The sequence below is a fragment of the Pelophylax lessonae genome (genome assembly GCF_965119305.1).
Source record: "Pelophylax lessonae genome assembly, chromosome: 8".
In the NCBI taxonomy this organism is placed as follows: Eukaryota; Metazoa; Chordata; class Amphibia; order Anura; family Ranidae; genus Pelophylax; species Pelophylax lessonae.
The window spans coordinates 255,890,227-255,909,755 of NC_138775.1; positions in this window are offsets into that span (position 1 = coordinate 255,890,227).

A 19,529-nucleotide genomic window follows, 5' to 3' on the forward strand; every position below is an offset into this window, starting at 1 on the left:
TGCTGAGTGCAGAGGAGGCCTCATAGTGAGTTATTCACTTTAAGGTCATCACAGAGTACAAGGGGGCACTCTTTACGTTTAGAGGAAAATAAATTTCATCTCCAAATATGGAAAGGCTTCTTCACAGTAAGAACTGTGAAAATGTGGAATAGACTCCCCCAAGAGCTGGTTCTGGCCACCTCAGTAGATTGTTTTAATAAAGACCTGGATTATTTTCTAGATACACATAATATACTTGGATACTAATATTTATAGGTAAAGTTGATCCAGGGAATATCCGATTGCCTCTTGGGGGATCAGGAAGGATTTTTTTTCCCCTGCTGGAGCCGATTGGATCATGCTTTATTGTTTTTTTTCTTTTTTTCCTTCCTCTGGATCAACTGTGGGTATAGGATTGTGTATATATAGGATTGTATGTGTGTGTATGTATATGTGCATATGTATATATATATATATATATATATATATATATATATATATATATACACAGTATCTCACAAAAGTGAGTACACCCCTCACATTTTTGTAAATATTTTATTATATCTTTTCATGTGACAACACTGAAGAAATAACACTTTGCTACAATGTAAAGTAGTGAGTGTACAGCTTGTATAACAGTGTAAATTTGCTGTCCCCTCAAAATAACTCAACACGCAGCCATTAATGTCTAAACTGCTGGCAACAAAAGTGAGTACATTCCTAAGTTAAAATGTCCAAATTGGGCCCAAAGTTACCTATTGGTTCTGTCTGTCTGCTCATCCTCTTGGAGATGTGATTAGTATTGTGTCCACTTTACCTCCTTACTGAACCATTGTGGGATGTTTATGTGTTTATGTTAGCTGTTTATTAGATGTACTGTTAGATGTACTGATGTTATTGCTGTTTAAAGTGTGCATTGTTTAGGATAATGCGTTTAAGCTCTTATCTGATGTTGTGTGGTATAAATTCTGGGTGAGATTTGAATAATGAGTTCCTGTTTGCACCTAAGCTAGTGTCATCTAGTTCTTTGGGGCAATGCTCAGCTATAATACCTGGTTCCTGGCTCCAGAGTGGAGGAAGCTGTATCCCTTCAGAAGCACCCAGGCAGGGTGCCAGGCCGTCCATCACACCGGCTATAAATCATTTAATTAGGATCCACTGATCGGCTTGTGCTGAAGCCAATGATCCAGTGCAGGGGGGCTACTCTGCCACAGTAAATCTGCAGTAGGTGGTCCCCAAGTATTTACATTATACCTGGTCTCCTTACCATGAAAACCCTTGCTTAGACACCTTCTTTTATCTCACCCTGTCTCCCTTTTGTGTATCTGCATTGTCACGCTATCACACAAACTTCTGGTGGAGACTACAAGTGGCCGTTTCAATCTACATTATGCAGACATTGCCCACTGTTGTCACCATTAAGAAACCCACAGAAAGAAATGCCATGCACAACGTAGTTACTGCTGAAGTGCATGATGCGCGTATGATGCACTTTGCTTTAACTAACTAAATGTAATCTAGGGTCTTCTACTTTAAAGAGACATGGTCACTTGGCCAATATAGGACAAATTGAAATTGACAATGTCTAGGAAGCTCACCACCAAAAAGAGTGTTTACACTTTACTCAGCACTCCCTTGCGGCTCCTTTCCCTGGGCTTATTCAATAAAGGCAAAGGGCAATGCCCAAATAACCAGTAACCAGTAGCAACAGGTATCTTTCATTGAGGTGACCATAACAAAAAAAGCTCTGGGTTACTGAGCTTTGCAGTAATCATTAGCATCCCCTAGACCAGTCATGGCGAACCTTGGCACCCCAGATGTTTTGGAACTACATTTCCCAAGATGCTTATGCACTCTGCAGGCTAGTTGAGTATCATGGGAAATGTCGTTCCAAAACAACTGGGGTGCCAAGGTTCACCATCACTGCCCTAGACAGTGAAAAGGACGAAACACCTTGGGGCAGTGATGGCAAACCTCGGCACCCCAGATGTTTTGGAACTAAATTTCCCATGATGCTCAACTACACTGCAGAGTGCAGGAGCATCATGGGAAATGTAGTTTCAAAACATCTGGGGTGCCAAGGTTCGCCATCACTGCCTTGGGGCATGGCTGAATGGCAACCAGATGTGACGTCAATGGCTTCACCGGAAGTGCCGTACCAGAAGTGACATGTGGATGTTGGTGAGAGACTGATGCTCTAGACGGAAGTCCTCTGGTGTTAGCGTGCATGTTATAGTAGCTGGGTCAATGCATTTTTTTTGGATGGGATATATTGATGCATTCATATTCTTTTACTTTTGTGAGCGTTTTTTTAATTTTTTTTATTTATTTTAAATAAATGGGGATTTGTTTTATGGTACACTGTTGGAGCCTTTGTCTTTTTTATATGCCAACTGGGGAGCCCAAATGGATGAATAAGTTTGGAGCTGCAGTATCAGGAGTTATGTAAACTATATGCTACTTATATTAAAGCTAAAAAAGCTGATCTTTTTTAGAAAGGCGTGGATGTCTCAGCCTTTTGGGAAGTGGTTTGAGCACTGAAGCACTTTGTGGAGCACATGTGAAGATCTATCTGTTCTTTTACTGGAGTTGTGAAGAACTTTATATTGAACTGACACACATTTTGTGCACATAGCACTGGATGTTCTACCGTATGTTACTGAACTTTATTGAACCAATTTGAATTTGTTTCTGATGTTAACAGCTCTACATTTGTTTGATTTTGATGTTTAATCATCATCATTGCTCTTTGCATTTCTATAAGGAAAAAATGATACCGTATGAGTCACTTTAGAACTGGCAAATGCATATATAATGTTAAATATGAATAGAAGGATATATTATGAGAAAATAAAATCCCTGAGAACGCTAACAATCATATGAGAAAATGAGACTCTTATTCTGAAGTAACTCAATCCCAGTTAAAGGGGATTGTGTGACAGTCTACATATGTTCTTTATTAATTGCTGGAAATTACACGTATGTTTTTACTTTTAAAGTTATTTGAAGATCAACACTTTGATGTATGAGATTCTAAAGCAAAAAGGCAGGTTTAAAAGATATTAAGAGATCAGAAGGTTGGTGTTGAACGTGCAGGTTCATTAGTCACCAAAACAAAAAGAAAAATCACTACCAGAACAAGCAGAATTTTATGACTACAAATTGACAAAGCCATTGCACAGAGCAGGTAAGTACAGTATAAACCTGTTTATTATTTTAAATTAACCATTGTAAAACCATTGCACAGAGCAGGTAGGTATAAACCCTATATATTATTTTATTTAAAAAAATTAACTTTACAATCACTTTAAATATTAAAAAAAAAAAAATGGTTGCTTTAACTGGCTTAAAATTACTGAAAAGTCTTGTTTATTTTTTTTTCTATTAAAATACCAAACATGTTATACTTACCTCCTCTGTGCAGTGATTTGCACAGAGCAGCCCAGATCCTCCTATTTTCGGGTCCCTGGCTGGAGCTCCTGGCCCCTCCCTTCTGTTGAGTGCCCCCACAGCAAGTAGCTTTCTATGGGGGCACCAGAGCCGAGCTGCAGCTCTGTGTACCCATTCAGACACAGAGCTGCTGTTCGCCCCCCTCTCTCTTGATTGGCTAACTGAGTTTGATTGGCAGCAACGGGAGCCACTGGCGCTACTGCTATGTCTCAGTCAATCATGAGAGAGAGTCCCTGACGGCAGAGGCACTTGTGAACAATGCTGGATAGAGATGGTAAGTATTAGGGGGGCTCAGGGGGGCTGCTTCACACAGAAGGCTTTTTATCTTAATGCATACAATGCATTAAGATGAAAAACCTTCTGCCTTAACAACCACTTTAAAGTTAAAAGCAGTATTAAAGCGGTTGTATCCCCTGTGTAGAAAAAAAAAAAAAAAAAACCCCTGTTGCAACCACAATGGCATAATGCATCACATACTAGCACATTATGAAATACTTACCTTAGAACGAAGCCCTCACACGGTCGCCCGGACACCGCTGAGGGAACTGATGGTTGTTCAAGCACCTTGAAACTTTATATATTTTCAAGCACAGTTATGCACCTTTATGGACTTTCTTTGAACCACTTTGCACTTTTAGTTGTTGAATATTGAATTGTTTATGTACATCGTATTGTATTTACTTACTATTTATTTACTGTATTGAAGCACTTGTGAACTTTTTCTTACATTCTAGGCAAGCGCTCTTAATTCTATATATTCACATTTGTTTCAGAGTCTTTTTGGTGAACAGCAGCTGCCAATTAGTATTTTAATAATTTGCACTTGTTAGTTGGTTGCACACAAAAATATATATATAATTTTTTGGTTATTTATATATATAAGAGCGCTGTGTTCTACCAACTTTTAAATGTATTTTTTGCTTTTGCCCATAGTCCTATTTTACTTCTTTTTTTTTTTTTTAAGGATCATAAGGTCTGCTACTACAGTATCTGACTAAAGTGAGAACATCCCTCTTATTTTTGTAAATATTTTATTATAGCTTTTCATGTGACAACATTGAAGAAATGACACTTTGCTACAATGTAAAGTAGTGAGTGTACAGCTTGTATAACAGTGTAAATTTGCTGTCCCCCCAAAATAACTCAACACACAGCCATTAATGTCTAAACTGCTGGCAACAAAAGTGAGTACACCTCTAAGTGACAATGTCCACATTGGGCCCAATTAGCCATTTTCCCTCCCCGGTGTCATGTGACTCATCAGTGTTACAAGGTCTCAGGTGTGAATGGGGAGCAGGTGTGGTAAATATGGTGTTATTGCTCTCACTCTCTCATATGGGTCACTGGAAGTTCAACATGGCACCTCAAGGCAAAGAACTCTCTGAGGATCTGAAAAAAAGAATTGTTGCTCTACATAAAGATGACCTAGGCAATAAGAAGATTGCCAAGACCCTGAAACTGAGCTACAGCACAATGGCCAAGTCCAGACAGCGGTTTAACAGAGCAGGTTCCACTCAGAACAGGCCTCGCCATGGTCAACCAAAGAAGTCCTAAGGACATGGGTTACTGGAACCATGTCCTGTGGTCTGATGAGACCAGGATAAACATATTTGGTTCAGATGGTGTCAAGCGCGTGTGGCAGCAACCAGGTGAGGAGTACAAAGACAAGTGTGTCTTGCCTACAGTGAAGCATGGTGGTGGGAGTGTCATGGTCTGGGGCTGGCATAGGGAGCTACAGTTCATTGAGGGAAACATGTGCTGTGACATACTGAAGCAGAGCATGATGCCATCCCTTTAGGAGACTGGGCTGCAGTCATGATAACAACCCCAAACACACCTCCAAGACAACCACTGACTGGCTAAAGAAACTGAGGATAAAGACGATGGACTGGCCAAGCATGTCTCCAGACCTAAATCCTATTGAGCATCTGTGGGGCATCTTCAAATGGAAGGTGGAGGAGTGCAAGGTCTCTAACATCCACCAGCTCTATGATGTTGTCATGGAGGAGTGGAAGAGGACTCCAGTGGCAACCTGTGAAGCTCTGATGAAATCCATGCCCAAGAGGGTTAATGCAGTGCTGAAAAATAATGGTGGCCACACAAAATATTGACACTTTGGACCCTATTTGGACACTTTAACTGTGTACTCACTTTTGTTGCCAGCGGCTTAGACATTAATGGTTGTGTGTAAGTTATGAAAAGATATAATAAAATATTTACAAAAATGTGAGGGGTTTGCTCACTCTTGTGAGATACTGTACATCCTTTAATTTCATGCTAAGTTTTAATTGCTGAGGTTCGATTTTTTATATTTTTTTCAAAACTGTGGCAGTCTCGGCAATAAAAGTCTCAGAGATAAGAATAGGAAAAGCGTGCAGCAACTTGCACCTCTGATAAATGATGGTGCAAATTGGCCATTCCTTCCCAACACCAAGCCTCCTAGTTTAACTGATATACTGTCAGCATCCTTAGCTGCCATGACTGATAACTGCGGAGGGGTACAGGAAGCTTGGAAGGATCTCTGGAAAATATTAGCATTAAATTCTACTTGCAGAAACCATTAGGGTCATTGGGCTGTGACATTATAGCTGATATGCTTAAAATAATCAGGGTTCACTGTGGCATGCAATATAATTTGGCTTTAAAAAATATACTTTTCACTACCTTGCTTCCATTACATTATTTTTCTTAGAAAATTAGAAATAATCGACTTCAGTAAATGGCAGTTATGAATTATGACAGTTCAAGTAATGATAATAATGCAAATAATGATACTAATGTCAATATTATTAGACACCTATGCCACTTGCTGTACATTATATTTAGATTAAAGCCTATCTCCAGGGAAAGTAAAAATTCTCCCTTGAAGTGGGGCTGCTCCCTAATTGCAAAGGGTATGTGTTTGTTTAACTCCTTCATGCCTAAGCCTTTTTCTGACATTTACCAGACCCCCAAGGATTTTCCACCAGGTTCCTTACCGGGACACAAGCTCCTTTTGACCCTCTTAGCTATACAGCCCAGGGGTCATTTGAGTCCGGTAAGTTGAACATCCAAAGGGGGAGGATTGGCACATCCCACTGCACTGGATTGCTGGCATGATTTTGCACTTTTTCCTGGCACCTAAGCACTTTTGGATTTCTTTGGACACTTGCTGATTGCACCATATATATATTTATTGGACTGTCACGTTGAACTATTTCACATTTTTATTAGTATGAGACCCTGAAAAGGGGTATCCCATATGTTTAGGGATTTTTTTCTCTTAGCAATTTTTGCACATGGTTTGCACGTTACACTTTATGATCATTTATAATTACTTGGTGCAATTATTTGTCAGTATTGTATTGTTATATCACATACCTTTTTGCGCTGTGTATTGGCACTTTATATTTAGAATTTGGTTTCACCACATTTTTGAGCAGCAGCATTTGGGTTAAACACATTTATTCATCCATAGCGCGGTACACTTTTATTTATACATTTTTCTGACATTTGTTGCCTTCAAGATAAAATCCATATTTTTTGCTAGAAAATTACTCAGAACCCCCAAATATTATATATATATATATATATATATATATATATATATATATATATATATATATATATATGTATATATATATATATAAAATATATTTTTAGCAGAGACCCTAGAGAATAAAATGGCAGGCATTGCAATATTTTATGTCCCACAGTATTTTGTGCAGCGGTCTTTCAAACGCAATTTGGGAAAAAATACACTTTAATGAACTGAAAAAAAACCACAGTCAAGTTAGCCCAATATTTTTGTATATTCTGAAAGATGATGTTAAGCCAAGTAAATAAATACCTAACATGTCATGCTTTAAAATTGCGCACACTTGTAAATGGTGACGGTACTTAAAAATCTCCATATGCGATGCTTTAAAAATTTCTACAGGTTACCTGTTTGGAGTTACAGAGATGGTCTTGTGCTAAAATTATTGCTCTCACTCTAATAAACACGGAGATTCCTCACATGTGTGGTTTGAACGCTGTTTACATTTGTGGTTGCGACTTACACATGCGTTAGCTTCTGTGTGCAAACACGGAAGGATGGGGCGCTTTCAATTTTTTTTTTTCTTATTTATTTTTATTTATGCTTATTTGAGTAAGGTTGACCGCCAAGTTTAATCTAGTACCTCTTCATATTAAAATTGGTTATATCTCTCCATAGATGCGCCCCCATCTCCACAATTGTTAGGGAGATTTTCTCTGCATGCCCTCTATGATCCTGGACCCTGACGCCTTCTTTGATTATTTTATTGTTCTTATTATATGATTTTGTAAATAAATACTGATTTTTAGACATATGTATGTAAAGTTCGAGCTTTAAATTTAAATAGTCGTGTGTGTATATGCAAAGTCTATAATATGACTCTCTCCTTCTATTCATAGAGAAGTAATGCTCAACTCCAAGAGAATATGCTCCTGAAGAAGCGCAATATAGAGCAAAATATATTGAGCTAGATCAACTAACGACCCCTTGGACCCACCGCCTGGACACTGGCCACTCCTACTTTTCTTATGTTTATGGCTTTAGACCACTACAGTACAACCTTTCTTTGGAGTGGGATAGTCTATATCCAGGTTTTATGATCCATTTTGGTGCTGGGCTTAGAATTTATTGTGGGGGTATTGTTTCTTATAAATTAATTTGTTGTTGTTTATGTGAGATTTTAATACATTTATAATAAAGTACTATTTTCAGGAAACTATTGTTTTGTAAGATTATGTTGTGCCAATAAAGTCCATCTTTTTTTCACTCGTTGTTTCATGTAATTTAGGATAAGACAGTTTATCCTAGAGTGTCCACAGTGCCACTCTGTGGTGACACCCAATTAATTCTATTATTTATTTTTATTTATTTTTTTTTATTTTTACACTGGCCCTTTGAAAAAAAATATTTTGATCACTTTTATTGCTATCAGAAGGAATGTAAACGTCCATTATGACAGTATTAGGCAGTGAAAGGTACTCTTTATGGAGGGACCTGGGGTCTATAAGACCCCAAACCCCTCCTCTGCACATAAAAGCATTCAAAACACCAGATTTGGCTGCTTTGAATGCAGTAATTTTTTTAAATTTGGCTCCTTTAAGTCTTTTCTAAACCAGGAGGGGAAGTCATGACATCACTTCCGGGTTACTAGATCAGAGACCCGATCAAAGCTAATACCGACTTTGTTCTGGTCTCCAGCCAGCTGGGTGATGTGCCTTCCGGTGGGACAGGAGAGCCCAGGCGAGTTGTGGATGGTGGTGGGAGGGGGGTCGTCCCTACCACTGCTTGAGATAACAGCCGAGTGCCATTGTAAACACGTCAGACCGTTGTTCTGTCAGTTATGAACACAGGGTTCCTGTGTTCCTCTTTTTTAGGAACACAGGCATCTGTGTCCATGCAGCAAGCCCATCCCCCGAAAAGTTAAAAAGCACCCCCTAGGGACACATTTAACCCTTTGATCGCCCCTGGTGTTAACCCCTTTCATGCCAGTGTTATTATTACAGTACCAGTGCATATTTTTAGCACTGATTACTGGAGTAATGTCACTGTTCCCCCCAATCTGTCCATCACAATGTTGCAGTCCCGCTAAAAATCTCTGATTGCCGCCATTACTAGCAAAAAAATAAATAAATAAAAATGACATAAATCTTTCCCCCAGTTTGTAGTCACAATAACTTTTTTAGCAAACCAAAAATATGTAGCAGAATACAAATTGGCCTAAAATGATGAAAAATTCTATTTTTTCATTTTTTTTTTTTATTGGGAATGTTTTATAGCAGAAAGTGAAAAATATAGTTTTTTTTTTTCCAGATTTATCGCTCTTTTTTTTGTTTATAGTGCAAAACATAAAAATCGCAGATGTGATCAAATACCACCAAAAGAAAGCTCTATTTGTGGGGAAAAAAGGACATCAATTTTATTTAGATGCAGTGTCACACGACCACGCAATTGCCAGTTAAAGTAACGCAGTGCCGAATCGTAAAAAAAAAGGCCTGGTCATTAAGGGGGCAAATCCTTCTGGTCCAGAAGTGGATAACTGACAACCTCTCACCCTCCAAATACAAATAGCTATTAAAAGGTCTGTGAATATTTACCTTGGCTATGGCTTCTGGGAGATGCAGGTGGCGTCACAATGACGTCACTTCCGGTCACTCTCCAGCAGCAGTAATAGCGGATATGGAATAAACTTCCTCCAGAGATGGTTCTGGCCAGCTCAGTAGATTGCTTTAAAAAAGGCCTGGATTCTTTCCTAAATTATTATTATAATACAGGATTTATATAGCGCCAACAGTTTACAACATGAGAGCAGACAGTACAGTTACAATACAATTCAATACAGGAGGAATCAGAGGGCCTGGCTCGTTAGAGCTTACAATCTAAATAAACATAATATAAATGGGTACTAATATTTATATGTAAAGTTGATCCAGGGAATATCCTCTCAGGGGATCAGGAAGGAATTTTTTCCCCTGCAGAAGCAAATTGAATCATGCTTTGCTGGGTTTTTCTCATTCCTCTGGATCAACTGTGGGTATAGGATTGTGTATATGGGATTATATAGTTTGTTTTTTTAATTGGTTGAACTAGATGGACTTGTGTCTTTTTTCAACCTAAGATTTTGATGACTTGGCTGTTTTCACAGAACAGCGGCAGCGTATACTCTACAGCAGTGATCCTCAACTCCGGTCCTCGGGGCCCACTAACAGGCCAGGTTTGCAAGATAACTAAATTACATCACAGGTGATCTCATTTGCTGCATCTCCCCAAGGTAATACTTAAAATCTGGCCTATTAGTGGGCCCCCGAGGACCGGAGTTGAGGATCACTGCTCTACAGTAAGCGAGAAGTTGGCTGTTTTGACAGAACACCGGTTAAGGAGGAAAAAAGATGTGCCGTCTTGGAGGCAGCCATGTTGTTGGTTCTAGCGGGCAGACTAACAATGTCCACTCATTAAATGGTTTCCCGTAGTGTATACGCTGCGGTTGTTCTGTGAAATCAGGCAAGTTGTCCAAATCTGCAATTACTGCTGCTGGAGAGTCACTGATAGTGACCTAATTGGAGATTTGGCTCTTTTGACAGAACATTGGCAAACCTGGGCACGCTAAGAACCGGTTCACACATATGCGATGTGGGAACCCTGCGAATCCACTGCGGGTTCCCGCATTGCACTTGACTCGCAGGCAGTTCACACTAGAGATCGACCGATTATCGGCAATGCCGATTATCGGAGGGCCGATATTCACTTTTTTGATCGGTATCTCTCACCCACTTGCCGTATGTGATACCCGGGTGATACCGCTCCATCCGGCATACAATCTCTGAGGTCACGTGGTCACGCCGTGACCACGTGACCTCCGAGATTGTATGCTGGATGGAGCAGTATCACCTGTGTATCACGTATGGCAAGTGGGTGAGAGATACTGATCTGCCAGCAGATCTGCAGATGTGGAATTGCTTATATCTTTTGTACATATGTGAGTGACATATTCAATAACATTTTTAAACAGAATTATGCTATGTGACATCATTTTACCCTTACATGAGCATCACCACCTAATGGTTGGAGGAGGAGAAGACTAGTTTCGGACCCTGACATAGGATGTACAAAATATTGGCTCATAACGGCCGATACCAATACGTTGTGGCGATCAAGGGGTTAAGTGTGCTCCTAGGGAGTTTTTATAACTGTGGGGGGAGTGGATGCACTAGAGGAAAAGAGAGATCTGTGTCTCAGCTTAGCTGAAACACAAGATCTTCTTTTTCTTCCTGACAGAACAGCGGTCTGCCTTCTTTACATAAGCAGACTGCAGTTCTGTCATTCCGCTGAACGATCGGAGGTTACCATGCGCCCACTACATCACCTGCACAAAATCACATACATGTACATGATTTTGCTTAGCCAGGCCGCCCTACCGCAGTATATATGCAGTGGGTGGTCCGGAACTGGTTAACTGATGATGTCATTGGTTGTTAGGATGCCAGTATCTAGAAAGGTGTAATGGTGCGTAATGAAAGCCCGTGGCTTTGTGTAATTTAACCACTTTACCACCGGAGGATTTTGTTGTCTTACGTCTGGGCCACTTTTTGCGATTTGGAGCTGTGCGAATTTAACGGACAATTGCACGGTTGTGCGACGCTGTACCCAAACGAAATTTACGTCCTTTTTTTCCCACAAACAGAGCTTTCTTTTGGTGGTATTTGATCACCTGTGCGAATTTTACTTTTTGCGCTATGAACAAAAAAAGAGCGTTTATTTTGAAAAAATAACAATTTTTTTATATGAAATTCCCCCCCAAAAAAATGTAAAAATCGAAATTTTTGGCCAATTTGTTTTCTGCTACCTATGTTTGGTAAAAAAAAATCACAATAAGTGTATTTTGATTGGTTTGCGCAAAAGTTATTGCGTTTACTAACTAAGGGAAAGATTTCTGTCATTTTTGGTGGTTTTTTTTTTAACGAGTAATGGCGGCCATCTGCGATTTTTTTTGCGGGACTGCGACATTGCGGCGGACAGATCGGACCCTTGACTGACATTTATGACACTTTTGGGGGTACCAGTGACATTACTACAGTAATCAGTGCTATAAATATGCACTGTTACTGTAAAAATGACACTGGCAGGGAAGGGGTTAAATTTATTGGAGAGGGAAGGGTTAATGTATGCCTGGTGCTTACTGACGTGTGTGGGGGGAGGTGACTGCGTGAGTCAGGGACAGATCGGATGTTCAGCTATGCTGAACACTCCGATCTGTCACTCCCTGTCACTTAGGAGATCCGCCCGCTCTGTTTACACAGGCGGGCGGATCTCCAAACTAGATTCCCCGACGATCGGGGAAGAGCAGCGGCGATCGCCGCCGCTCCTCCCCTGGGCCGACTCCCGCTGTGACTGAAAACAGTGGGAGCGCGCCTCCAGCGGCGCGCCAGTGCCGCCTACAGGGGGAGGAGTCTAGCGACGTAGTACTACGTCGCTAGACGATAACGAGCCACATTGCTGCAGTAGCAGCAATGTGAGCAGACGCTATGTGGTTAAAGGCAGCCTTCATCCACCTGCTGCCTTGTATACAATCATGGGCGTCTGCAAAGGGGGGCAACGGGGAACAAGTGCCCCCCCTGGAAATTTCCTGGCCTGCTCTAAAAGGGGAATCTATGGGGACCCTGCTCTAAAGGGGGATCGATGGGGGACCCTGGCCTGGCCATCCCTAAAGGGGGATCTATGGGCACCCTGCTCTAAAGGACTTCTATGGGGGACCCTGGCCTGGCTTGGCCTTTTCTAAAGGGGGATCAATGGGAGACCCTGGCCTGGCCTGCTCTAAAGGGGGATCTATGGGGACCCTGCTCTAAAGGGGATCTATGGGGGACCCTGGCCTGGCCTACTCTAAAGGGGGATCTATGGGGACCCTGGTCTTGGTCTGCTCTAAAGGGGATCTGTGGGGATCCTGGCCTGCTCAAAAGGGGGTCATATTGGCTAAGTGTGTATATATATATATATATATATATATATATATATATATATATATATATATATATATATATATATATATATATATATATTTTTTTTTTTTTTTCTTTGCAGGCAGAGACTGGAGCACCTGGTGGCGCAGGAAAACCTGGTAGGATGGGGAATATAGGTGAAAAGACTAAAGAGGGATCTATGGGGACCCTGGCCTGCTCTAAAGGGGATCTATGGGAACCCTGCTTTAAAGGGGATCTATAGGGGACCCTGGCCTGCTCTAAAGGGGGATCTAAAAAGGGGCTGAGCATGGGTGACCTTAAAATGATGCCCCCCCCTAAAAAAAAAGTTTTGCGGACGCCCATGTGTACAATTTTTTATCAGTTTTTAGGCATTTTGCTAAGGCACCCCTGAAGAAACCGCAAGACACCCTAGTTGAAAAAGGCTGCGGTAGACCAAATCATGTTTGGCCAGCCTGCCCGTGTCCATGGGCGTCCGCAGAACTTTTTTCAGGGGGGGCATAATTTTAAGGTCACCCATGCTCCGCCCCTTTTCAACAATGTCATGAAGGGGAGGGGCTTAGTCATTATACTTATTTTGAGTATATTACCTTAAAGCATGTTATACAGCACAGTGCTTTGCTGTGTAATTTGGCCCCTTCTATCACCTAAAATACCTGGCTGATCCTGCCTGGCTATGTCCTCCCCTCTGTAAACTGACCACGGTATACCATGGCAGCTGAGCCCTGACACCGTGGTCAGTTTACATGCCTCCATCATCCGCAGCCCTCCTGTCCTCTCTCCCACCCTCCCTCCTTGCCTGTTTGCTCCTGTGTCACTCGCCGCTCACGTGACCCGCCACCTCTCTCCTCCTCTCCTCTTCCCCTCCTCCTCCCCTCCCAAATGACATCAGTGAGGAATCCTTGGCCCCGCCCGCTGCAGGCAGCTGTCAGACGGGGAGAGGAGAGAGCCGACGGGTCACGTGAGCGGGGCTCGGCCCTCTGAAAACTGGTAAAGAACAGCTTATTTTTTTAAAACACAGACACACAGGCACACATGATTATTAAACAGAACAGACAGGATGGTATAAAGTGGCTTAACAACCACTTAAAATGGGAAGTTGAGATTCCAGGGGGGGGCACTTGCCCCCCCCCCCTGCCCCTACCTGCGGATGCCCATGCCCGTGTCTACCCCCCACATTGAACGTTTATCTTTGGGTGGAATCTGCCTTTAAATTTTACACTTAATAAACTTAGCTGTACTTTTATTACTAATTGATTCATAACCATTGTCTCATTTTTTTTTTTCTTAATGCAGCATTATATCTACTCCTGGATGACAGGTGCACTTTAAACACTATAACTATGCATCAGCTGAAAGCTCTAGACTTACTGTCTCCCCTACTGTTTCTAAACTGAAATGAAATGGTCAAAAACATTTCTCCCTATGAGATAACACATGCTTTTTATGCCCAGTCTAAAGTGTTTGATGGGATGTCCTCATTTAGCCGTCTAACTGGTTTAAATAATATTGATCATTAAAGCAAACATTGCCTTTGTATCTGCAAGTTCACAGTTAGCAGGGATCAATGCTTTATTAAAGTTGAATCAAAATAATTGACTGTAATTAAGGGCTATGAGATTTTAATGAGGGTTAAAGTCTCAACAGAGCCCAATAGTATTTAAAGAGACTGTTATCCCTCAGCTCTCTTGTGTCTCGTTTTCATTTTAAGCGACTGAAGGTCACAAAGTCACTTTGAAAAAAAAAAAGAAATGAGCCTGTTGGATTGCTATCATATACTATGCAGTGTCAGCTCCTATATGCTAATGCCTTGTCATAGTTGTTACTGAACAATAAAAAGATGTAACTTCAGAACAGACTTTGATCAGAAATATTTTATTGTTCTTGCAAATGCAATCTTCTGTTTCTCAGTATCTCTCTGGAAGTCACTGGAATACAAAATCCTAAAGCCTAATGAGTAGGTTCAAATCTATTGATTTAAAAATTCACACTGTAAATGGATACAAAACTGTCTTAAAGTGATATTAAAGTCTCATTTTTTAAAACATTTTTTTAACCACTTTCACCCCCTTAATGACCAGGCCATTTTTTGCGAATTTAGCACTACGTTATTTTAACTAACAATTGCGCGGTCAAGCAACACTGTTCCCAAATACAATTGATGTCCTTTCCCCCCCCCCCCCCCCCCACAAATAGAGCTTTCTTTTATGGTATTTCATCACCTCTGCGTTTTTTATATTTTGCGCTATAAACAAAAATAGTGACAATTTTTTTTTTTTAAAACACAATATTTTTTACTTTCTGCTAAAAAAACATTCCCAATTAAAAAAAAAATAAAAAAATCAAACTTTTTTATTAGTTAAGGCCAGTTTGTATTCTGCTACATATTTTTGGTAAAAAAAAATACCAAAAAGCCTATAATAATAGGTTTGCACAAAACTTATATCGTTTACAAACTATGGGATAGATTTTTGGACTTTTTTTTTGTTTTTATTAGTAATGGTGGCGATCAGTGATTTTTAGCGGGACTGGGACATTGCAGTTTGCGGTTTTTATATTTTGCGCTATAAACAAAAATAGTGACAATTTTTTTTTTTTTAAAAAAACACTTTTTTACTTTCTGCTAAAAAACATTCCCAATAAAAAAAACTTTTTTTTGTTTTTATTAGTAATGGCGGCGATCAGTGATGTTTAGTGGGACTGGGACATTGCAGCGGACAAATCTGACACCCCGTTACACTTTTTGGGGACCAGTGTCGCCAATATAGTGATCAGTGCTAAATAATATGCACTGTTACTGTATAAATGATACTGGCAGGGGAGGGGTTAATATTGGGGGTTAAGTGTAAGCCTAATTGTGCTTACTAACTGTGTGAGGGGGGGGGGGGCGGGGAGGATTCTGTGACAGGCACACAGAGATCGGTGTTTCAGCTTAGCTAAAACACACTATCTCACTGTGCCTGTCCGACAGGAGAGACACCTGCTTTGTTTACATAGGCAGGCGGCTCTTCTTTCTGTTTCCCCGAAGATCGCGAGAAGCCGGCGGCGATCAAGCCCGCTCCTCCCGCGGTCTGGCTCCCGCTGTGTCTAATCACAGCATGTACATGTACGTGATTATGCGCAGCCGAGCCGCCCTGCCACAGTAAATCTGTGTGGGGCAAGTGGTTAAATAACAAATGTGTTATACTTACCTGCTCTGTGTAATAGTTTTGCACAGAGCAGCCCGGTTTCTCCTCTTCTCGGGTCCCACTGGAGATCCTGGTTCCTCCCGCCTGCCGGATGCCCCCACAGCAAGAGGCCTGCACCCAAGCAGGCGCGCTTCTGTCCCATGGCTCTGTGTATCCATTCACACATGGAGCCACGACTCGGCCCGCCCCCTCTGTCTCCTGATTGGCTCACTGGCTGTGATTGACAGTATCAGGAGCCAATGGCTTCCGCTTATGTCAAAAGCCAATCAGGAGTGCAAGCTCCCGGAGAGGCAAGGCCCTTGTGGACATTGCTCGATCAAGAGGGGGCTTAGGTAAGTATTAGGGGGGCTGCTGCACACAGAAGGCTTGAAGATAAAAAAATGGTGCCTTTACAACCAGTCTAAAACTGAAATCTGGACATTCACAAAATTATTACCCCCAATCTCCCTCCCCTGTATGATAAATGTCTTGTTCCATTTTAACCATGGGAACTTTAAAAAGCATAAATGCTGGTTCACACCAGGAATTGCACAGGAACGCATTCCACATTCCATTGCAATTCATGTGCGATGTGATCTTTTAGCCCATTCATTTGAATGGGCTAAAATCACATTGGATTGCACCAAAAATAGTGTCTGCACTACTTCTAAAAACATACTGCAACTGGATTGTATGGTGCTGCAGTACCATGAGATCCAGAGCAGGCAAGTACACTGCGTTTGCAATCTACTTTTACGATTTCATTAAGAATCTATCAACACCTGCAGCAGATCGCACACTCAATGCTCTTGAAACTGGGTGCTAGAAGACAGTATGTAGTGTTGTGTTCCAGCAGCGGTACAGGGATTTTATTCTGTCTGCTGCCAGCATAAAATCAAGTGGGGCTGAGAGCTTCTCAGCCACTCAGAGGAAGCCTTGTATTTTTGTCAGTGAATAAAAGGCTTCCCCTGATTGGCTGAGGTGGAGATTATTATTAATATTATTATTATCATACAGGATTGATATAGCGCCAACAGTTTGTGCACCGCTTTACAATATACAGGGAGACAGTAAAAAAAAATACAAAAGGGTTATAAGGGGCCCTGCTTGTAAGAGCTTACAATCTAAAAGTATGGGGCAAGTGGTAGAAAAGGTTATAACTGGGGGGGATGAGCTGATGGAAGTGATTAAAGTTCAGTTAGTTGGAGGAGTGATAGGCTTCCCTGAAGAGACGAGTTTTGAGGGATCACCTAAAGGCAGCTAGAGTAGGATATAGCCGGACAGATTAAGGTAGTGAATTCTAGAGGAAGGGAGAGGCTATGGAGAAGTCCTGGAGATGAGCATGGGAGGAGGAGACAAGTAAGCTTGGGAGCAGGAGGTCTTGAGAGGAGTGGAGAGGACAGTTTGGGTGCAATTTGGAGACTAGATTGGTGAAGTAGCTGGGAGCAGAGCTGTGAATGGCTTTGTGAGATCATGACATCAATCGCCTTCCCACTTTTGTTATGTTGATGCAGGAAACAGCTTTTCTCATTAGTATCAACTTTTGACACCCAGCTGTACCAATAACATTTGAAGTTAAAGAGATGCAGGTCCGTGTGCTTCTGGGTTCTGGCACCATCCTCCTCCAAACCCGCTACAAGTTCCACATAGACTGCAAATTGAGATAGAGGCTTCTCAGCATGGAATTGTGAAATAAGAAACTGTAATTACTCCTACAATCAATTTTGAGTGTGGCAACAAGGGATTCTATAAAACATATGTATTAGGTAAATTGAGTGAGCATTCTATTATATACACTACAGTGTATTGTCAAAAGTATTGGGACAAGACGTTACACCACCCCTTCAAGGAGTGATCGATATGGTTACTACCAACTTCCCCTATGAGCGTTCCTTATCCCTGAAAAATCAATCCACTCACCGTATGACTAAGCTATGGCAACCTTGGATTTCTTGGTTTAATAGAGTAATTCTGCCCCGAACCCATTGCCGTATTGCGAATATGTCCCGTTGGTGTCTGGCGTCCCGGGCCTGGACACAGTGTAGTTCCCATTGGGGCTGTCCTTCCCTGGGATGTCCGGATATGTGGTATAAGATTTTGCCAAGGGGGTATCTTCCTGCTTAGTCATGCCCTTGACGACTTCTAGTGGCAGCTGGGTTGAATTACACCATGTACGGTCTCTGGTTCCAAGCATGTCTTTGTTTATGACTAAAGGAAATATGCTTCTGCTTAATGTTATGTTTGCTTTTGTTGAATAATATCCTCATTATTGCTATTGACAATTACTTTTGGGAATTATATTCCCCTACTGTTTGTATCTTCATGCTAAAAATTTAATAAAAAGATTTATACAAAAAAAAAGTATTGGGACACCTGCCTTTACATGCACATGAACTTTTATGGCATCCCAATCTTAGGCTGTAGGGTTTAATATTGAGTTGTCCCACCCTTTGCAGCTATAACAGCTTCAACTCTTCTGGGAAGGCTGTCCACAAGGTTTAGGAGTGTGTCTATGGGAATGTTTGACCATTCTTCCAGAAGCGCATTTGTGAGGTCAGGCACTAATATTGGACGAGAAGGCCTGGCACGCAATCTCCACTCCCATAATTCATCCCAGAGGTGTTCTATCAGGTCGAGGTCAGGACTCTCTGCAGGCCAGTCACGTTCCTCCAGCCCAAACTCGCTCATCCATGTCTTTATGGACCTTGCCTAAAGCTGAAAAGTCTGCAAAGACATGCTGGTAAGTTAAATGGCTCCTGTCTAAATTGGCCCTAGTATGTGTATGTATGAAAGTGAGTTAGAGACCTTAGATTGTAAGCTCCTTGAGGGCAGAGACCGATGTAAATATATACGATATATATATATATATATATATATGCTAAGCGCTGCATAAATTAACAATGCTATATAAGTACCTGAAATAAATAAGAGAAGAAATGGCTGACTCTTGCAAGGTTAGGTGGCACTTTGTGAAACTAAAAGCCCCTTATGGCTGAAGAACAATAGGGTAACATTGGAGATGTGAATGGAATTCTCTTGCTGCCTTATCAAGCTAAACTCAAGCTACAACCCTAATTATCATTTGATAATTACTCAGTGGATAAGGTTGGAACCCCCACTCATACACTTTTTTTTCCTTTCTCTCAGGTTTTTTTTTTAATGTCCTTTTTTCTTACAATCTTCTTCTCATGTATAAGTCACCCTTTGCTAACCTCCTCCAGCTGATATTTCTCCCCTCTCCTAACTTGTACTTCTATTACTTACGAAAAGGTAGTATTTAAAGCAGAGTTCCGGCCTCGGAAAAATTTGTTCAATAAAAATACCCCCCGGGACAGTCAGGGCTAGTGCATTTCAGAATGGATAGCCTATGAACTGTCCCAGGTCGCACTTACCTTTTAGAAGAAATACTTACCTTGAATATTTCTTGCCCAGAGCTGCCATCTCAGG